A 22,928-nucleotide genomic window follows, 5' to 3' on the forward strand; every position below is an offset into this window, starting at 1 on the left:
CTCCCCCCTTACGTCCCGGCGCCTGCAGTCAAAAGCCCGCACGACCATGGAGCTCAGCTTTAGGTGTGACGCATTGAAAGGAAATTTGTCCAAGGTAGCCTTGGGCATGACATTAAGTGACGAGTTGTTGCCAATAAGCACCTTGGCCACGATGTGGTCCAAACACTTGACGGATACATGTAAGGCCTTATTATGTCCCTGGACCTCGACGGGTATCCCTTCATCAACGAATGTGAGGTAATTGTTGGTGGTAATATTGTTGATGATGCATGTTAGTCGATGAATACGACTAACTTTTGTGTATAAAACTTGTGCAAATTGTATCAAACTCCTCCAATTTATGGTTATTTTGTAGGGTTGTAATTACTTTTTGTTAAAGATAGGTAATAAATACTTAGTACTTCCATTTTGTGTGTTTAATAATCATTTTCTCTCAATTTCAGGTCAATTAGGCAAGTTTGTGAAGTATTAATTTTCACCCTCTCGCTAAGCCAATCTGTTGGCTTAGCGAGCCATCCGCTGAGCGCACCATTGCTTGGCTAAGCGCGAGGAAGAGTCTGGAAGAAGGATGAGTTGTGCATTTGCGCTGAGCGAAGGTTCATCCGGCTAAGCGTACCACTTCAGTCCATCTGCTGAGTGAGAAAAGCATGCGCTAAGCCAAAATTCACTAACGCGCGCTAAGCGGTTCAGAGTTGCACTAAGTTCGCAAGCACGAACAAAGCCACCTATTTAAGCCTGAAATCAGATTTTGGAGTGGAGTTTGGCCTTTTCTTGAAGCTTCTACATGTCTAGAGATTTCTAGAGAGAGAAAGGTCCAAGTTCCAAAGAGTTTGAGAGATTTTGTTGTGTGAAGACCTACAGAGAACCGAGCTTGAAGAGGAAGCCGTCCTGAAAGCTTGAGATGAGTTTGTGAGTGATTGTGAGGTTCTAGAGGTGGAGGAGACATCCTCACTGCTTGTATTTCTTCAATCCTTCATCTTTCTCTTCTCTTTGTTGTAAAGGAAGCTTCCCAGTTATGGAGAGCTATATCCTCTGTTGGTTCTTCCTTGCACGTACTTGATGTAAATACCTGTATATCTATTTAATGATGTTTTGTGTGTTCATTGTGCTATCAGAACTTCATTCTACCATGCTTTTTCCTTGATCACGTAGATGCATGTGTCTTTAGGATCATTCAATAGTGGAAACTGGTATGATTCTTAGAACTTGATAAGACAGGGCTAGTTTATTGTATTATCACGACGGATTGGGGTACGGTAACCTAGTTGTTGTATGTTTGTCTTAATGCGGTTCTGGTCGAGTTTAGTCCAACAAGAGGAATCTGTGAACAATGTTTGATCAGGATTAGGCTAGACTATCATGAGGAGTCGAGGTTTAGCATTTCAGGAGACATCATAGAACACATGAGCATTGTTAAGTAGAGAATATCCTTTTAACATCAAGCACCTATTAGGAAGACCAACATGTTGTCTACTTGTCTTTACACATCATTACTCATATGATTTTCCTTTTGATATATTAGTTTACATACTTGTTCATAGTCAACACATCTCTTTTTATACTAGACATCTATTCACTGAAGTAGCTTTACCAATTAACACAAGTTCCCCGAGAGTTCGATACTCGGTTCTTACCGTTTTATACTACTTGCACGATCCGATGCACTTGCCGCGACCGAACAAATTTTTGGCGCCATTGCCAGGGAGCTTCTTTCTATTTGGAGATTTAGTTTAGTCCTAGGTATCTATTCTTTATTCTTTGATAAATTGTGAATATTTACTTTCAATTCATATTTGTTTTCCTTTTGAACTGGATAACCGTTGTTTCTGTTAGTGTTTTATATGCATAAATCTCCCACAGGAAATTTAGTTCCTCTGGGACTTAGAGATTGAAGCTACATTAAGAAGGAACAGAGCCGAGAGGAGAAGGAAATTACTGCAAGACGAGACAGTAGCGTCCATTCTTGAGGAAGGAACTCATTTTTCTGATTCGTCATCATCTGATTCACCATCATCAAGGGAATCTGCAACCTATTTTCCAGAAGTCGTTTCTATGGCAGATGAAAACCAGCAGAGAGTTACCCTTGAGGACTATTCAAGCAGTTTAGTGTCGCAATTCTTTACCAGCATTGCACGTCCTGAAGTGCAAGCTCACAACATAAACTACCCTCATTCTTTGATTCATTTAATACATGGTAACTTATTTCAAGGATTACCAAATGAGGACCCCTATGCACATTTGGCAACATTTATTGAAATTTGTAACACTAAAAAGATTGCAGGTGTGCCAAATGAAGCCATTAGACTCAGTCTATTTTCATTTTCCTTAGCAGGAGAAGCAAAGAGGTGGCTCCACACATTTAAGGGTAACAGTCTGAAAACCTAGGAATAAGTTGTTTAAAAGTTTCTGATGAAATATTTCCCAGAGTCAAAGACTGCGGAAGGGAAAGCTGCAATCTCTTCATTTCATCAGTTCCCTGACGAGTCCTTGAGTGAAGCGTTGGAAAGGTTTAGAGGTTTATTGAGAAAGACTCCCACACATGGGTTCTCTGAGCCAATTCAATTGAATATGTTTATAGATGGACTGAGACCACAAACCAAGCAACTGCTAGATGCTTCAGCAAGGGGAAAAATAAAGTTGAAGACCCCTGAAAAGGCAACTAAGCTAATTGAGAATATGTCAGCCAGCGATCATGTCATTTTGGGCGACAGAGTTCATCAACCCACAAAGAAAAGCTTGTTAGAACTATCATCACATGACGCTTTATTGGCACCGAATAAGTTGCTTTCTAAGCAACTTGAGATTTTAACAGAAACACTCGGTAAGTTGCCAACTAAACTGTCTATTGGTCAACCTACACATTCTTCTGTTTTGCAGGTTACAGGTTGTACCATCTGTGGTGAGGCTCCTGAAATAGGCCAATGTATTCCCATTGAAGAAAACACTCAAGAAGTTCACTATATGGGAAATCAATAGAGACAAGGATATACTCAAGGAGGATTTTCAGGCTTCCAGCAGGGTCCCTTATAATCAACAAGGATAGTGGAGGTCACACCCTGGCAATCAATTCAACAAAGAACAGGGTGGACCTTCGAACAGGCCAATCCAACAAAGGCCTAACATTTTTCAGAGGACTACTAAGCTGGAAGAGACTATCACTCAGTTTATGCAGGTAACAATTTCAAATCATAAAAGCACTGAGTCAGCACTAAAAAACCTTGAAGTCCAAGTGGGACAACTGGCCAAGCAGATAGCTAACAAGTCATCCAACAGTTTTGTGGTGAATACAAAAAGAATCCCAAGGAGGAATGCAAAGCTATGATGACAAGGAGTAAAAGGTTTATGGAGGCAAAAGATGAGGATAGTGTAGTGTACAAGAAGAAAGCTGCTGAAAAGAAAGGTACTGATGAAAAGAAAGATGATGTGATAGGTGAAAGCAATCATGAAAAAGAGAAACAAATAATGGTCAAGAAAAAATAATTTAATGACCAAGAAAAAGAAAAAAAAGGATAAAAAGAAAAAGAAAATTGAAAAATTGAAAAAGATGAAAAAAAATAAGAATGAAGAGAAAAATAGAAGTGAACAAGTTAGAGAGAAGAAAACAGAAAAAGCTGTGAACGAAGGTGTGGAAGTACCATATCCTATGGTACCTTCCAAGAAGGAGAAGGACCTCCATTTGGCGAGATTTTTAGATATTTTCAGGAAACTGGAAATGACCATGCCCTTTGGAGAAGCTTTATAGCAGATGTCACTCTACTCCAAGTTTTTGAAGGATATGTTGATAAGGAAACACAAGTATATTAACCAAGAAAACATCATGGTGGAAGGAAATTGTAGTGCTGTGATTCAAAAGATCCTTCCACCCAAGCACAAAGATCCTGGGAGTGTAACCATTCCTTGTTCAATTGGAGAAGTCACTGTGGGAAAGGCTCTTATTGATCTAGGAGCCAGTATTAACTTAATGTCACTCTTCATGTGCAGAAGGTTGGGAGAGTTGGAGATCATGCCCACTAAGATGACTTTACAACTTGCTGACCGCTCCATTACCAGACCATATGGAGTAATTGAAGATGTGCTGGTCAGAGTGAAACATTTTATCTTCCTGGAAGACTTCGTGGTAATGAATATCTATGAAGATACTGACATTCCTGTAATATTGGGAAGGCCATTCATGTTAACTGCAAGTTGCATCGTTGATATGGCGAGAAAGAAGCTGGAGCTGGGCTTTGAAGATCAAAAAATTGATTTTGATTTGTTTGTCGAAGACAAGCCTGCTCCAGAACAAAATGTTTGCCTACAGGTAATGGAAGTAGGTTAAGAGGTTCTGAAGGTAAGAACCAAAACATGATATCCTCATTGAGGTAAAAGCATCAAGCTAATGACGTTAAAGAAGCGCTTCCCGGGAGGCAACCCAGTTTTAATTTTTGTTATCTTTGTTTTTCATGCATCGTATCATGTGGAACTTGCTTTATAATCAGTACATTGGAGTATATTATCTTGTTTTTGAATGATAGATATAAGGGTTTCAATTTCTTAAGGAAGGGACTGAAAAATAACTTACAAATTTTTTTTTCTGAAAAACAGTCCTGTCGCTAAGCACAAGCCTCGCGCTAAGTGCATCTTTGGTCATGTGCTAAGCCGAGAGTCTCTAGCACTTAGCACTCAACCCTTGCATCTCAAGCTGATTGGGTCCACTAAGCTGGCCAAGGCTAAGCTAAGCCAATTTCAATTCGATCTGAATTCGGCTAAGCGGCGGCATGATCGCTAAGCTTATCATATTCTTTGGCTAAGCGCGACTCGTTGTCGCTAAGCTCATTTCCTTGCAGCCAGAACTGAGGTTCATTGAGCTAAGCACCACTCATGGCAGCTAAGCTCAATTCTTTGTGGCCTAGACTGGGTTTATCAAGCTAAGTGCCACTCATGCCAGCCAAGCCCAAATCCTTGCAACAATGTCAGCGCTAAGCAATCCCTTTTCCGTTGAGCGCATGCTCCTCTATACTCAAGATGCATCATTTTAGCTAAGCCGGCCTAGACCCCGGCTTAGCGAGAGTTACAAGTTTTTTGATCTGCAGAACTCGTAAAGCGGCCCTATTCGTGCGCTAAGCCAAGCCCTTTGTGTGTTAAAAAAAATTGAATTTCAAACATGGGCTAAGCGCGCAAATCCGTTAAGCGAGCCTCTTTGAGAAACCCAATGTCTCTCTGGCTCGCTTAGCGAGGCATTCCGCTAAGCAAGAGGGTCGAAAACTGCTTAAGGGAGTGTAACGTCAGTTACACTCACATTTGCCCAAATTTCCTGAACCTTGCCTGCATTTTCTCTCACACCAAACTTTGTGCATTCATGTTTTCTTCTGCATCTTCGCGCATATTCTACTACTATCAAAGATTCAAGTAAGTTTCCCATTTCCTTTTTTCTCTTTTATTACATTGAACCTTAGATTTAGCTTTAGATTTTTAGGGTTTTAATGTTTTTTTTAGTAGTTAAAGATTAGGACTTTATATATGTTTGTACTGTATAGATTACTTGGGATGGTTTGCATGTTTGATATGCCTTTTAGAGGTCCAAAAAATGGAAGAAAACGTACTGCATTTTCTGTGTTTTTTCTGGAAAATGCAATAAACTCGCTTAGCGCAGCATGATAAGCATGCTGCACTAAGCGAATTCATCAATATTCATTGAATATATGCATTTTCGGAAGAACTCGCTAAGCGTGCCTACCGCGCTAAGCGAGTTCATCTTTTGAGGATGAACACTCATCCTCTTACTGAAAATACATGTGGCTAAGCGAGGCTGATTCGCTAAGCCCAGGTAACTTAGTCAATTTTTTTGTTATAAGCCGTGCGCTATGCCAAGCGTACCTGAGCTAAGCGCATTTTGTTTCGGCAACCGTTGGGCTAAGCGAGCCTCGCTCGCTAAATTGCCATACTTAGTGTATTTTTTTAACTGTATGGTGCTGCTAAGCGCAACCTCTGAGGAGCTTAGCGCAAATCCTTATGTCAATAGTTAGGCTTAGCGTGCAGTTGCCAGCTAAGCCGATTTTGCAGAAGCTGAAATTCTGCAACATCCGCTAAGCGGCCCCACGTGTCGCTAAGCGGAAGTGTGTGTTTTGGGAAGGCAAGCTAAGCGGACCATGTCTTGCTAAGCCTCCAGTGCCTTTTTTAGTTTTATTTTTTAGTTTTTGAATTTCAATAACTTGTGTCCTGATTAACTGTTTGTTCCCTTTATTTGCAGATGGCTTCTAGGAAATGTAAGAGTATCGGTTCAAGACCCACAACACAATATGATACAAGGAGATTTCACTCCTTAGATGCTTGGAACCGGTACACGGATAATGTCCTAGGGAGAAACATCTTGCCTGAGAGGAAGGTGGAGCTCTACCACACTAAGTTGGATGATTTTAAAAATGAGGTGGAGAGGCGTAATTTCTATAAACGCCTCACCAATTTGGTCGATGGGAGCATAGACTTGGCTTTGGTGAAAGAGTTCTATGCAAACCTATACAGCTTTGAGGGCCCTTCACCAAAGCAAGCCAGAGTTAAAGGCCATCTACTGAAGATCGATGTTGATAGCCTCAACACATTCCTGGAGACACCTGTTGATGCAATCCTACCCCGCAAGGGCATTGGATAGAAGACTCCAAAAAGATTGGGCCAGAGATGCAAGAGAAGGCCCTAGGATTCTCATGAGCCTTAGGGTAGATTTCGGGCCCATGGGCTAAGTATGAGCCTGCTTATCTTTGTACACATTAGATTAAGGTTTCATTATTTTTGGGTCTTGTATTTAGGGCTCCATAATATAGGTAAGGTACTCTAGAAATGTAGGATTTTTCAGCCCTTGTATTTTAGGGCACCTAGACTAGTTTTTTGTATTAAGGGTAGTTTTGTAATTTCACATGCATTAAGTGAATATTTTATGTGTGTGGTTGGAAATAAATTTAATTGAATTGGGAGAAGCCCAATCCAATTAAATTTTAGAGGGAGAGGTGATCATTTGCTTGCTACACCCCATTGCCACATCATATAGTCACACTTTGTGCATGTCCTTCATGCTTTACATGCCTCATGACACCTAAGCACACTTAGTGGAGAATCTTGGACTTGATCTTGGATTAGTGGGCTGAACTGTAGCTAAAATTCACTAATCATAATTAGTGAAATTTTGGCTCCAAAATTTGGCTCCACAAATTCAATTTCAAATTCAAGTGAAATTTGAATAGAAATTCAAATTTCCCTCCAATTTTGTGTGACACTTAGGCTATAAATAGAGGCCATGTGTGTGCATTTTTTTTAACTTTGATCATTTTGAAAATTAAACTTGAAAGTTCAGAGCTTTCTTAGAGCACAAAAATTTGTGCTCTTCTCTCCCTCTCCCTTCATTCATCCCCTTCTTCCTCCAAGCTCTTATCCATGGCCTCCTATGGTGGTGAGCTTCTTCTAGACTCATCTTCTCCTTGAAGTGGCGTCTCCTCTCTCTCTTCCTTCTCCATTCTGCTGCCATTCATCTTCCAAGAAGCAAAGGAATCCATTGATGAAGAAAATCCTAGGCCTACAAGCTCCAATGGAGCTTACATCACCTGTGGTATTGGCAGAGGGTGAGACTTTGCCCACATACTCCAGATACTGCAGGCTGCCCACAGATTATAGAGAGATTGAGGTTGCCTTATGCATACCAGGCCGAGGGTTCATCTTGAACGCTGGGGGCCATCCTGAGAGGATTCTCAAGAAAGATTTGACTACTTTAGCCCAGGTGTGGAGTGTAGGAGCTCTTATTTCTTGCCAGATAACTTCTATAGCCCAGTCTAACTTTTCTAGACTTGGGTTTCCTGCTCTAATCACCGCCCTATGTAGAGCCAGAGGGGTTGTCTCTGACAGCCTTACTTTTGAGCACCTGAGCCCAGTCATTAACTTGGCCTACATCAGGAGGAACTATTGGAATCCTAATGATCTGACAGTTTCTATCCGAGAGCAGCTCCTTCAGTCCCAGCTCAGACAAATTCTCAACGCTTTGAAGCCATGCTTCAGAGCATTCATTCGGGACAGATCATTTTATTGCAGAGTTTACAGGTAGTGGCGCCTCCAGGATCCATTCCTTTCGTTGAACAGTTTCTGGAGAGGGTAGCCTGGCCTGGGGCCCAACCTTCTCTTCACATGGAAGATGAAGGTCCCACAGCCCAGGTAGCACAACATCTGGAGGATGATTCATCCAAGGCCACCATTCCAGAGCCATTCCTTGTAGAAGAGGAGGCAGGTGAGACACAGGATAGACAGGTAGTTGCTGCTACTCCTGAGAGGTCTCTTGAGGGTACTCCAGAGCCTCCTGCATTAGTGGTGGACCTATCCTCGCCTCAGCATGCAGCAGACCCCTCCACTCCTATCCTAGAGATACCAGAGGACCCGACCACACCAGTCCTAACTCTAAGCACTTCTCTTCCAGCTACTCTAGTACTTCATCTGACAGATGAAGAGGATGTTCAGACACAAGATACTCAGGACCAGTCATAGGAATTCTAAATTCCTGATGATGCTTTTTGGATTATTATTATTATTATTATTATTATTATAGTTTCGGTACAGTGTTTTTAGTGATTCTGGTTAATGTTTATATTCACTGTTATTTTTGTTTATGGTTAGTTGGTTTGCTTATTTTGAAGCATATAGAACAGTTTGACTTGATGTTGATAATATTGCAGTGAAACACTTTTATCTTTTGTGAAAATTGGTGTATGATTTGATTTTGAATTGAATGCATGATGGTGATGGAGTTTATGTTTCTTTTCATGAGTTTGAGCAAGTGTGTATGTTAGACAAAGAAAGAACAAGAATGTGAACTTGCAATTAGAACACTTTTAACTTTTGTTGCATACACCTTTGTACATAGTCACTGCATGTTATTGTCACTTGGGGACCAGTGAGTTGTTCTTTATTTGCTTGAGGACAAGCAAAACTGTAAATTTGGGGGAGTTGTTAGTCGATGAATACGACTAACTTTTGTGTATAAAACTTGTGTAAATTGTATCAAACTCCTCCAATTTATGGTTATTTTGTAGTGTTGTAATTACTTTTTGTTAAAGATAGGTAATAAATACTTAGTACTTCCATTTTGTGTGTTTAATAATCATTTTCTCTCAATTTCAGGTCAATTAGGCAAGTTTGTGAAGTGTTGATTTTCACCCTCTTGCTAAGCCAATCTACTGGCTTAGCGAGCCATCTGCTGAGCGCACCATTGCTTCGCTAAGGGCGAGGAAGAATCTAGAAGAAGGATGAGCAATGCATTTGCACTGAGCGAAGGTTCATCCTGCTAAGCGCACCACTTCAGTCCATCCACTGAGTGAGAAAAGCACGTGCTAAGCCAAAATTCACTAATGCGCGCTAAGCAGTTCAGAGTTGCGCTAAGTGCGCAAGCACGAACAAAGCCACCTATTTAAGCCTGAAATCAGATTTTGGAGTGGAGTTTAGCCTTTTCTTGAAGCTTCTACATGTCTAGAGATTTCTAGAGAGAGAAAGGTCCAAGTTCCAAAGAGTTTGAGAGATTTTGCTGTGTGAAGACCTACAGAGAACTGAGCTTGAAGAGGAAGCCGTCCTGAGAGCTTGAGATGAGTTTGTGAGTGATTGTGAGGTTCTAGAGGTGGAGGACACATCCTCACCGCTTGTATTCCTTCAATCCTTCATCTTTCTCTTCTTTTTGTTGTAAAGGAAGCTTCCCAGTTATGAAGAGCTAAATCCTCTTTTGGTTCTTCCTTGTAAGTACTTGATGTAAATACCCGTATATCTATTTAATGATGTTTTGTGTGTTCACTGTGTTAATAAAACTTCATTCTACCATGCTTTTGCCTTGATCACGTAGATGCATGTGTCTTTAGGATCATTCAACAGTGGAAATTGGTCTGATTCTTAGAACTTGATAGGACAGGGCTAGTTTATCGTATTATCACGATGGATCGGGGTACGATAACCTAGTTGTTGTATGTTTGTCTTAATGCGGTTCTGGTCGAGTTTAGTCCAACAAGAGGAATCTGTGGACAATGCTTGATCAGGATTAGGCTAGGCTATCATGAGGAATCGGGGTTTAGCATTTCAGGAGACACCATAGAACACATGAGCATTGTTAAGTAGAGAATATCCTTTTAACATCAAGCACCTATTAGGAAGACCAACATGTTGTCTATTTGTCTTTACACATCATTACTCACGTGATTTTCCTTTTGATAGATTAGTTTATGTACCTATTCATAGTCAACACATCTCTTTTTATACTAGACACCTATTCACTGAAGTAGCTTTACCAAGTAACACAAGTTCCCCGAGAGTTCGATACTCGGTTCTTACCGTTTTATACTACTTGCGTGATCCGGTGCACTTGCCGCGACCGAACAATGCCCCCGAAGCCCTACACAGATATGTCTTGGGCGACGTGGGCTTCGTTCAAGATCTTGACCAACAATTCCCGATGAGCCTCAGGGAGATCCTAGTAGGGGTTTTATTGAGTTGTTCAATTACCTTGAACTCGCTCTGCTGGATGATGCGTAGGAACTCAGTCACTTCTTCAGTGGATATTCCTTTTTTGTTGAAGTCCTCTTCTTCCTTAGCAAACCTTCCGGCTGGGACTTCGTCATCCAGAATCGGGCTCACCTTTTCTCTCCCTTCCACATCCGCCTTCACCTTTCCCTTCAGGTCCTTGGACCGTATCAGCAGCTCGAGTGCAGCGAAGATCCACTTGATATGGGTCACGCCGCTTGTGCCAGAGATTTTAGTGACCCTGGCGGTGGGCTGATCACCTCTGACGGACGCGTCTTTTATTCCATCGGGCCTTTGTGGGGTGTACCTCCATGGGACCGCCTTGTAACTCTTGTAAGGGAAAGGGGCAGGCTTCTTAACCTAGATAGGTTGGAAGCCTTGGGGCTTGTGCATGGTAACATCCCTGGTGAAGTGGATCACCAAGGGCTTGGGTTTGCTCGGGCTTTTGTCAGCCGATTGCATGCACACATCTTGCTGCCCCTTTCTTGTGCCACAAACCTCAAACAGGCCTTTGTCCATCCACTCTTGTAGCAGGTCCTCTACCACCGAGCAAGCCTCTACATCGTGGGACGCTCCCGGGTGTATCAAATAAGCACCTCCCTTGCCCCCGTCAAGGCAAATCACGCCAGCCCCGCACAACGCTTCCAACATAAACCTCCTAGAGGTTACCACATCTTCCATCTGCTTTGGCCTCTGAGGTCCACACTCCTCCACCGCATTAACTACCAATCCCCCATGACTAGCAAGAGGATTCGTCCTTACGTTTGGGTTGTCTTCTTGGAATGCAGCCACCCTATGTCGATCAAACTCTGGATCTTATGTTTGAGGGCCACGCATTGTTCTATCAAATGCCCCGGGACACCCCCATGAGAAGCCCAGGTTGTGTTGGGGTTTACCATCAAGGGAAAGGGCATTGGTAAATCTTCCCAGGGCTCACCACCGCCATTTGGTTGGCGATCAAGGATGGTAGCAAGTGTTAGACAAGTGGCCTCATATATCTTAAGAATGGGGGGTTGAATTAAGATATCACAAACTTTTCCTAATTACAAGTTCTATTTTGATTTTAACCCAAAACCCAAGATTCCTTTCAAAAATGAATTCCTAAATAATTATGCAAATTAAAATTACTGAATAGAAGTAATAAACAATAATAAATAAAGGATTTTAAGGGAAGAGAAAATGCAAACTCAGATTTATACTGGTTCGGCCACACCCTTGTGCCTACGTCCAGTCCCCAAGCAACCCGCTTGAGACTTCCACTATCTTGCAAAAGCCCTTTACAAGTTCTGAACCGCACAAGGACAACCCTTCCTTTGTGTTCAGATTGCTTTACAACAAGAGACCCTCGGTCTCTTAATCCCTTTTTAGAAATAAGATGAAGAGAAGAAGAAATCTCTCTTGAAAGAGATAGATTGAACAATGGAGCACTCAAAATAATTCCTTATTGAATTGCAAGTGTATTGGCCAAGGAATTTTTAAGAGGATAAGATAAATTTTTCTTTTTCAGAGGATAAGACCTTTTTGTTCTGAAAAAATCTTAGCAAATTCATGTTTTAAGTCACATATAAATAGACCTTTGATGGCCATTAAGAAATCATTTGAACAGATGTGACTCTTGGAAATTATTTTCTGAAATTCTCCTCTGGTAATCGATTACAAGATTTTTGTAATTGATTACAGGCTTTAAAATTTGAATCAAAAACATTCAATAACTGTTGGTAATCGATTACCATCCACGTGTAATCGATTACACATTATAAATTTTGAATTCAAATTTCTAGTGACTGTTGTAAACATTTTCAGTTGCTGGTAATCGATTACAATCATCATGTAATTGATTACATGCCTTCAAAAATATTCAAAACTATTTTAAAAACGTTTTAGGAAGTGTTTTGGCCACTGGTAATCGATTACATCCTCTGGTAATCGATTACCAGAGAGTAAATCTCTTGTAAAAACATTTTTGTTTAAATTCATTGGCCAAACCTCTTGTTGTTTCAACTTGGAATTCCCTTCCTAAATCACTAGAGATCTTCTTGATGATGTATCTTGAATTTCTTGGATTTTTGTCTTGAATTAAACTTGAGAAGCGCATGATCACTTGGCATCATCAAAACATCAAAGTCAAAATCTTTGCTTCTACAGCAAGTCTGTGTATGGCATCGGGATCGGGGCGAATTCCACAAGTTTCTTCACTGGAAAATTCTTTCTCGGATTGGTGCTCGTGCTAGGATTGGAGTTGTCGGCAGGGCGAGGTTGTGTGGGAGTCGAGTTTTGAAGGGGGGCCTTCGTGGCTGAGCAGGTGCCCTTTGCTGGACAAGCACCGGATTGGAAGGGTTTCCGACATGGGCCGAAAAACTTAGTTGGTGTTGGGCATATTGGTAAGTGTTGTGAGGGGTTTGTTGGGGTTTCGACCAAGTAGGAGCCGAAGTCACAATGTGGGCATCTCCTTCCTTCTTCTTTGCCCCACTTGCCCCGAATCTCCTATTGCTCGTGCTGACAGGAGCGGCATAATCAAACTTTCCCCTCTTCAGGCCTACTTCGATCCTCTCGCCCGCAAATACCAAATCTGCAAAGCTATAGGGCATATAACCCACCAACTTTTCATAGTAGCACATTGGCAGCATGTCCACTATCATAGTTATCATTTCTCTTTCCACCATGGGGGGTGCCACTTGTGCTGCCAAGTCCCTCCACCGTTGGGCGTACTCCTTAAAGGACTCATGCTCCCTCTTGCTCATATTTTGTAGCTGGGTTCTATCAAGAGCCATGTCAATATTGTATTGATATTGCCTGATGAAGGCAGTTATCAAGTCCTTCCATGAGCGAATCCGGAAAGCTTCCAAATTTGTATACCAGGTGACCGCCGCTCCGGCCAAGATTTCTTGAAAGAAATGCATCAAGAGCTTCTCGTCTCTGGAGTATGCCCCCATTTTTTTATAGTATATTTTCAGGTGGTCCTTGGGGCAGGTAGTCCCCTTGTACTTGTCGAAATCTGGCAGCTTGAACTTCGGGGGGATGACGACGTCAGGCACCAAACATAATTTGGCCATGTCGATGAACGAGTAATCACCAAACCCTTCGACAACCCTGAATCTCTCATCGAGGAGATCCAATTTCTCCCTTCCTTCCACTGCCGGAGGCAGCCCCCTACGAAGAAATGCAATGGTTGCAATGGGTAGTGTTGAGGAGCCCCCACGACGTTGGGCTGAGGCATACCACTACACGCCGGTTCCTTAGTGGCGAATATAGGGTATGGTTCAAAGTCAACCTGAGCATGATCCTGAGGCTCTTCACGGGTGCCCCCTACAGGCTGGGGTTGTTGGTCCTCAAAGGGAACAGGAAAGACGTGGTTAGCGTTCTCGTTGGGCATGTGCATGGTAGGCGGTGTATAATTGGGGGGGTAAGCCATAGGGGTAAGCATTCCTATTATGCCCCATGTATGGACCGTCGGTGCTGTCCAACACCTCTCCTCCTTGACCCACCATGGCTGGGATGGGTTGGTTTGCTTGGTTTATGGCGGATGGATGGGTTTGATCTGCCTCAGTGACGATGCTAGTGGCGGCTACTACGGCCATGTTGCTCTCCATCATTCGCTTCATGCCTAATATGGCCTCCATCATGGAGGTCATTTGATCCTTCAAGGCCTCCATATCAGCCTTCATTTGTTCTTGCACCTTGTCTATGTCACCCATGACTCTAGTTTTGGAATGGGTTCGATAGGGGTGCCTTAAAGCGTGCTTAGTTATGGTGTTTACTGCTAAAAGAACAAAATGCAGTGAGTAATGCGACAAAGAACTAAACATGAATGCATGCTAAAGATAAATTGTTGAAGTATCGGACCAATGCAAAATTTTAGCAGAGACATAAGATTGAATTAAATCTCATTTCATTAAGGAACAAAATTGTTCATCTTGTCAAAATTAAAGTGAAAATACAAACGCCTTAGTGGTTCTTAATTATGTGGGCTATCAAATCAATCATATGCTGACAATAATCGAGGAGCCCATGAACTTCCTCGGGAGCCGAGTACACGTCCACCATCACCTTGGCTTTGACTAGCAGTCTTGGGAGCTCTTGGCTTCCATTCAAGGTGAAAGCAAACTTATCCATCCACATCATAACTTCTCTGTGCAATGAATCTATCACCCTCTCCCTTGCTTCCCTTTCCGCTTATAGGACCGATACTTATACATACTCGTTCTCTAGTCTTTGTTCATGGGTTGCAGCTAGATTTAGCTTCTCTTTGTATTGGTCAATGATAGCCCACATGTTCTCTTCCGTCTTGCTCAACTGTTTGGACAAGCTCCTCTTTGACCTTTGACAAGCCTTCAAATTGTCCTCTAATATCATACCTTTGACTCTCGATTGGTCTCTCTCGGCCCTTCAAAGCTTGAGCTCGCTGTTGATGCCCCACAAAGCTCCTTGGAACTTGTTTCGGGCCCATTCTTCCTTTCGGGCCCTCTTTGTTTCCCATTTCAAAGCTTCGGTTGTGGCCACATTGACGTCCCTCAGCTTGTTGCACTCTTTCCCGACCTTGATGGCCGTCGTCTTGAACTTTTCCTTGACCGCTTGCGCCCTTTCAAGTTTCACCTTTAAGGCTTGCACCTCTTCGCTCTCCTCAGGGGTTTCAACCTCTTCCTCACTTGAGATCTTTAGCTTCGGGAGCCAAGTTATCTCTTGTGTTCTAGCCTTCAGCCACTTGTGATAGCCACTGATGACCCCATTGCTGCATCCCCTAAGCTCCTTATCCTTTCTTTGCACCGCACTTCATGCTTTTCGGACACTTTGAAACGTCCTTGCATTAGGGTTACTAAAACCTCGTGCGATGAAAGGGGTGACACTTTCTTTCGACGGTGCTCCTCTCATGGGATAGCCAAGTTGTCTTATGGCAAGGACGGGATTATAATTGATACATGTCATACCTTAATTTCATCCGGGGACAATTGTTTGTTGACATGCAGATTTTTGCCAGCCGAGTTGAGCTGCTTAATAGTGATCACTGCGCGATCCGAAGGGTTTCACGATGTTTCGGAAGGAAATGGGCAAGGAACTCAAGATGGGGGCAAAATGGTCCATTTTGGAACATTCCACAGCCCCTGGGCCCACTAGATGACTTAGGGGGGAAGCAACCAGCTCGCCTGGGTGAGTAGGTTGCTTCTGAAGGAAGCCTCCAGCTTCTCCTCCATTTTTTCTATAAATGGACATGGGAGGCTAAGGGGAAGGGGTTCAGCACCCTTGGTATTCATATTTCACTAAAAATTAGTGAGGAGAAGAAGAAAGAAGGAGAAAATCAAGGTTGAGGCGCTTCCGTGATGTTTCCGTGACGTTTCCGTGACCAATTATGTGAATGTTCTTCGTTGTTCTTCGTCCGTTCTTCATTGTTAGTTGATCATCTTCAATCAATTATTTTTCGATTTCAAAGCTTTGAATTCATTCTATGCACCCTTAGGGGTCCATTCTTGCTTTGTATGTTTTCATCTTCATCTCGTCTACTTTCGGTATTCTTTTTCTTCATTTTAAGCGAGTTTCGACCGATCGTTTAAGCCGTAATCTCACTTAATCAATGTTAAAATGAATTTTGACCGATCGTTTGCATTGTAATCTTATTTAATCACCTTTAAAATAAAATTCAACTGATCGTTTATGCTATAACCTCGGTTAATCATCAAAAAGGCAAGTTTCAACCGGACATTTGTTTTGAAAGTTCTCTTTTAATGAGTTGAGAAATAACCAAGTGAAACTAAGGCTAAAATCAACTCACAAATCAAGCTTTGCCTGCAAAAAGGTCATTTGAAACCGTTTCAAGGTCCAACGCCTTAAACGGTCCTTTTATTTTTATCAGTTAAAATGAACCGTTTAAAAGTCTAAAATCAACACCTCACGTAATTTTTCTTGCTTTCTCAAAGAACTACGTAGGTCTGGGTTCTTCATTGCAATTGAGGATACGTAGGAGCAAAAGCTCCGCTTTTGTCGACCCCAAAAGATAAAAAAAAAAACATAAAAAAGGGAAAATAAAATAAATTTGAAGTCATGATTTTGCACATTTGATTAAAGGTTGTCGTCCCTTGTGACGGACGCATGGGGTGCTAATACCTTCCCTGTGCATAAACAACTCCCGAACCTTTATTTCTTAAGATTCATAGACCACTTTTTGGTATTTTCTAACGTTTTCCTCAAATAAATGTTGGTGGTGACTCAGCGCATTTCCCTTCCTTGGGAGACGCACCCGTGACTCTCGCGTCACCCTCCCACCGAAGGATAGGTTGCGACAATACAACACCTCATTCCCATCAAGGGGATGCTCGAGAACCCCTCACATGAGGACAAAACTCCGGCTCCTCCTTCCTTCCATCGGGGGAACCAATTAATGGATGCCCCTACCATACCAGCCAAAAGTTGCTCCCAATTTGCTTTCCCTTTCTCGGCACACAGGCAGTGACCTTGTAGGGGACAAACAGGTCTACTTTCATAACGAAAGAGGTGAGAGACCAGCCACACATAAAGACCGGGTGTGTAACAAACAATCCTTGGGCCACTCTTCTCGCATCTCCAGTCAAATGTGTCATAGGCATCAGCCAAAGCAACAACTACCGGACTTTCCTTACTATGGTGATAAGCAAGGAAGGCGTCGATCGCCACTATATCCACTAGCCCATCCATATTTGGAAAGAGGATGGCTCTGAACACCAATAGCACTAAGACATCAATTAATAAAGCCCATTCACCTTGATCAGCCAAAGCCTTCACTTTCTCCTCCAAGTGCTTCCTTGGTATTCTGACCACCCCATTCCTATTTTGTTTTACTCGGTCCAATTCTTGCGCCAAGACTTTGACCACTTTGGCCATTCTTGCCATGGAGGGGTGTAACCCAGAAAAGAGATATCGCTTTCTTCCTCCTAGTGGGCATCCCAAGATCTCTTCAAATTCTTCAATGGTCGGTACTAATTGAAAGTCCCCAAATGTGAAGCACCTTAGTGGCTGGTTGTAATATTGAACGAGGGATGCAATGGCTTCAACGGACACTTCAATCATAGCCAAATCCCATATCTTTCCATATGTCTTGTAGAAAGCTTGAAGTTGGAGCTGACCCATTTGCTGCCCTAGCTCTTGCAAACCGACAACTTCTAGGCTTTTGATTTTGACATGATAAAATCTTTTCTTAAAAGAGGGTACTTGATTCGATCCCATGTTTTTGCTAGAATGAAAAACTCTGTTGATCAATACTTCAGCACCCTATCATGGAGGAAATATAAATGAATGCATGAGGGAATGTTTATGGTATGCATGACACAAATGCATTTTACAGACACAAGAGCCCGAAAGATCATCTCTTTTTACTCACAATGCATTGGGCATTATGGTTCATTTGCATTCATTACCATCGTGCCCCATGCATGCATTAAAAAGATGACACGAACCTTCCGACTTCCCGTGACAAAATGACGAGACACATGCAATGCACGAGTGACAACATAATATGGGTACACATGCGTGAGACCACGTAGTTGATAGCACAAAAAGAAACGTACTAGACGAACGAGCACGGCAATGCAATCAATTAATACCGAAATGACATAACAACATAACAAGCATTGGAAAGATGCACACTATCATGACATCCTAAAGATATGCATGGCAATATCAAGGAAACAACACGTAGCGTGTTTGCTCCGTGCCCCTATTTCAGGAACCTAATGGGGTGAACTAAAGGTTTTGCTATTTAGTGATAATTCCTGAGGTGGTTGAACATAACTTTCAATGGTTTCTAGAGATGTCATCCCCTTTGATATCAAACATTGTGGTGGTAGGGACTACTAGCGACAACGTATCATCAAAGAGAAAAACTCTAGATGAGTTTTCACTGTCATCAAGCAAGTCGGAGACTTAGCATGACCACAGATTTACCTCCACTTCCTATGTTCCCATGGACCTGGGTGTAGGGCCCTTAATAACTCACAGTGTGTCCCAAAGTGTAGGTGTCGTGTGTGCATCAAATAAACAAATATTTATCAATGCATGTATTAAATAAACAAGTACACCTGTCATACCCTAATTTCGTCCGGGGACCATCTGTTTGTTGGGATGCGACCCTCGTTTGACCACTTTGAGGTACTTGGCACCCATCGTTAGGCAATTCGTGAAGTTCCATGCCATGTCGAAAGTCAAAAGAAAGCATTGCACAATCCGTGAAGTTCTGTGGCATGCCGGAAGTCAAAAGAAAGTGTTAGTGCGCAATCCGTAAAGTTCCGTAACATTCCGAAAGCCAAAAAAGGGATGATTACGTGATCCGTAAGGTTTCATAACATTACGGAAAGAAAACAAGTATCATTACGTAATTCGTAAGATTTCGTAACGTTACGGAAAAAAAATCAGCAAAAAAGGGTAGGGGTGTGTTTAGTAAACAGGGGGTGCAAATAGCAACCATGCCCACTTGGGCCTTCCAGGAAGTTCTCCAGAAGGCACCGCCTTCTGGAGGAAGCAACCTAGCTCGCCTGGGCGAGCTGGGTGGCAAGCTCCTCCCTCATTTTCCTATAAATAGGGGGAGGAGGGAAGAACAAAAATGTTCAACCCTCCTGGTATCTAAGAATCACTTAAAATTAGTGAGAAAAATTGTTTCCGTGAAGAAAATCCAAGCCGAGGCGCTTCCGTAACGCTTCCGAGACGTTTCCGTGGGTGATTTCGCGAAGATTTTCCACCGTTCTTTGACGTTCTTCGTTCGTTCTTCGTCGTTCTTCGGTCTTCAACCAGTAGGTTCCCGAAATCGAACTTCTCAATTCATTCTATGTACCCTTAGTGGTCCCCACTTGTTTCGCGTGCTTTTACTTTCATTTCATTTACTTTCCGTACCCCCTTTTGACGTGCTTTAGTCATTTATTTAAGTCATTTTCTCGCCTAGTCAAAAATAAAATAAATTTCCATCAATCATTCGTATTGTAACATCTTTTAATTTCTGTTAAAATGAAATCCGACCGTTCGGTCATGCCGTAACCACGTTTAAAACCAAAAAGAGGCAAAATAATAATATAATAATATATTTTAGTAAAATAATAAATAAAAAATCAATCGGACGTTTTTCTTTGGGATTTTTCTTTCTTAATCAAATTGACTAATAACCAAAGTGAAACTAAGGCTAAAATCAATTCATAAATCAAATTTTTGTCATCACCTAAAAAAAGCCATTTTTAAAGGTCCAACGCCTTGAAATGGTCTTTTCCGCTTTTATTGGTTAAACGTAGATTTCTAAAGGCCTAAAATCAACATGTAGCTTTATTACCTCTTTCAAAAAATAATAAGAGATCATTAATGGTCCAATGTCTTAATGTTTTCTCTCCTTTCAAAAGAATCGAAAGATTGTTTAATGGTCCAACGCCTTAAATGACCTTTCATTCAATAAAAACATATCTTGCAAAAAAGGATAAAAAAACAAACTTAACCAACACTTAGTTCTCAAAGAACTACGTAGGTCTAATTTACTTATCACAATTAAGGAATACGTAGGAGCAAAGGGAAACACCCTTGTCGACCACAAAAAGATAAAAATATAAAAAGGCATAAAAAGACATAAGAATGTAAAAAGGGAAAATAAAAAAAATTGAAGTCATATTTGCACATTTGATTAAAGGCTGTCGTCTTTTGTGACGGACGTGTGGGGTGTTAATACCTTCCCTGTGCATAAATACAACTCCTGAACCTTTCACTTAAAGTTCGTAGACCATGTCTTTTCCGGTTTTTCTGACGTTTTCCTCAAATAAACGTTGGTGGCGACTCCGATCGTATTCCTTTCTTGGAAGACGCACCCGCGAGTCACGCGTCGCCTTCCTACTGAAGGGTAGGTTACGACAACACCAAATACGAAAGCATCAAAGGGGTTACAAGAATACAAGAATGTAAAAGAGAGAAAGGGAAACAAAACAAAGAGGAAGTCATGATAAAAAATGCACACAGATTAAATGGCTTAACTCTCTAAAAATAGTCCCCAATGGAGTTGCCAACTGTCGCAACCTACCCTTCGGCAGGAGGGCGATGCGAGACTCACGGGTGTCTTCCAAGGAAGAAAAACACGCGGAGTTGCCACCAACGTATATTTGAGGAAAACGTTAGAAAAACCAAAAAAGGGTCTATGAATTTTAAGAACAAATGTTCGGGAGTTGTTTACCTACGGGGAAGGTATTAGCACGCCACGCGTCCGCTTCAAGGGATGACAACCTTTAATCAAATGTGCAAAATCATGTCTTCAATATTTGTTTATTTTCCCTTTTTTATGCTTTTTACTTTTTGGGGTCGACAAGAGCAAGACTCTTGCTCCTACGTATCCCCAATTGCAATAAGGAACTCAGACCTACATGGTTCTTTGAAAGCAAGAAAGTTATGCGTAGGGTTGATTTTAAACTTTTAAAAGGTTCATTTTAATCGATAAAAGTAAAAGAGACCGTTAAGGCGTTGGACCTTTGTACAGATTCAAGCGATTTTTTGTGGATGAAAGCTTGTTTTATGTGTTGATTTTAGCTTTGGTTTCACTTGGTTACTTTCAAACTCATTAAAAGAGGACTTGCAAAGTAAAGGATTGGTTGAAACTTTATTTTTCAATGATTAACCGAGGTTACAACACAAACGATTGGTTGAATTTTTATTTTTACATTGATTAAGTGAGATTACGGCACAATTAATTGGTGGAAACTCGATTTACTATGATAAAAAGGAGATTACGGCACAATTAATCGGTCGAAACTTGCTTTACAATGAAATAAAATTACTGATGGCAGAAGAATGAAGATGAAGATGCAAAAAGCAAGAGTGGACCCTTAAGGGCGCATAGAATGAACTCACAACTTCAAAAATAAAAACTAATCGGTCAATGAACAAGGAACGATGAAGAACGGACGAAGAACGATCACGGAATCGATCATGGAAACGTTACAGAAACGTCACGGAAGCGCCTCGGCCTTGTTTTTTCTTCTTCTTTCTCCTTCTTCTCACTAATTTTAGTGAAAATCTCTCAATTTCATATGCTGGACCCTTCTCCTCAGCCCCCTCACGCCTATTTATAGGAAATGAGGGGTGGAGGTTGCACAGGAGCTCGCCCAGGCGAGCTGCTTGCTTCCTCTAGAAGTAACCTTGCTCGCACAAGCGAGCTGGTCACCTCAGCCCTAAGCTTCCTAGTAGGACCAGGGGCTGAAAAATGCCCCAAAAGTGTCCCTTTTGCCCTCCTTTTGAATATTTTGCACATTTCCTTCCGAAACGTCACAAAACCTTACGGATTGCACAGTAATTAGTGTTAAGCAGCTCAATTCGGCTGGCAAGATTCCAAATGTTGGCAAACGATCATTCACGGACAAAATTAGGGTATGAGAATACCCTACCCATATTGCAGCGATTGTCATCCCTAGACATTAGTCACTCATAGCACACAAAGCTAATAGAAAACTAGGAAATGGTCTACACCAAAAAATTGATGTAACAAATGTACTGCATAACATTCTCCTTTTAGGTTAGAAATAGAAAGCAATGCCTTCTAGCGTGTGCAGGCTAGATAGGCCATGCATCATGTGAAACAAAGATGAACCATTAGATATGAAACTTTTTTGAGATTATTATAGGATTGTGTGGATTAAATTTAAAGAAGAAAAAACTGTGTTTTTTCTTTCATTCTCTCACAACTCTATCCCTTTCCCATGAACTAGTGGAGCATGCAAATGGACCTCCTCCAATCATGAACAGTCAAGCTTCATCTCCCGTTCTTTCAAAAAAGAATGATGTGAAGGATGGAGCAGACGTGGTCGTCAGTGCGGCGATGGGTGGCAAACCCGATCTTATCGTCGGACGCAAATCCACACGTGGTCACACTGATTCTGAAAGAGTGTGTCGATCACCACGACTTCAACGAGCACAACGATGTGATAGAGGAGAACATTTCTTGGATTGCAGTTGGTGGTCGGAGAAAGGAACATTGTATTGAGGTTTGGAAGGGAAGAAACATTAGAGAAAGAATTGCGTAGGATGTCGACTATCGAGGTTTTCTGTTTTTATTGCAGTGTGTGTATCTCTATGGTAGACCCCCACTTATCTTAATTGTTAATTATAATAAATTCATATCTAACGGATCACCTTTATTTCGCACGGTGCAGGACTTATCTAGCTTGTGCACACTAGAAGGCATCATAGAAATGGCAAATTTATGTCAGAGGGTCCTATTTAGAAACTATTTACGTAATAGGGTCTGTTTCTAGATATTTAACGGGGGGGGGGGGGGTCTGTTCTGCATGGAAGCTGCAACTGCGATTGGCGATGAAGGAGGAATTGCCATTGCCGTTGGCGAGAAAAAAGATGACGTGGATGTCCCGCCAATGGTGATGGCGAGCTAGGCTGACGTGGAGCGTCCCGTGGAGCTTACTGCCAATGCGTTTGGCGATATA

This window comes from Glycine soja, chromosome 18, assembly GCF_004193775.1.
Source record: "Glycine soja cultivar W05 chromosome 18, ASM419377v2, whole genome shotgun sequence".
Classification (NCBI taxonomy): Eukaryota; Viridiplantae; Streptophyta; class Magnoliopsida; order Fabales; family Fabaceae; genus Glycine; species Glycine soja.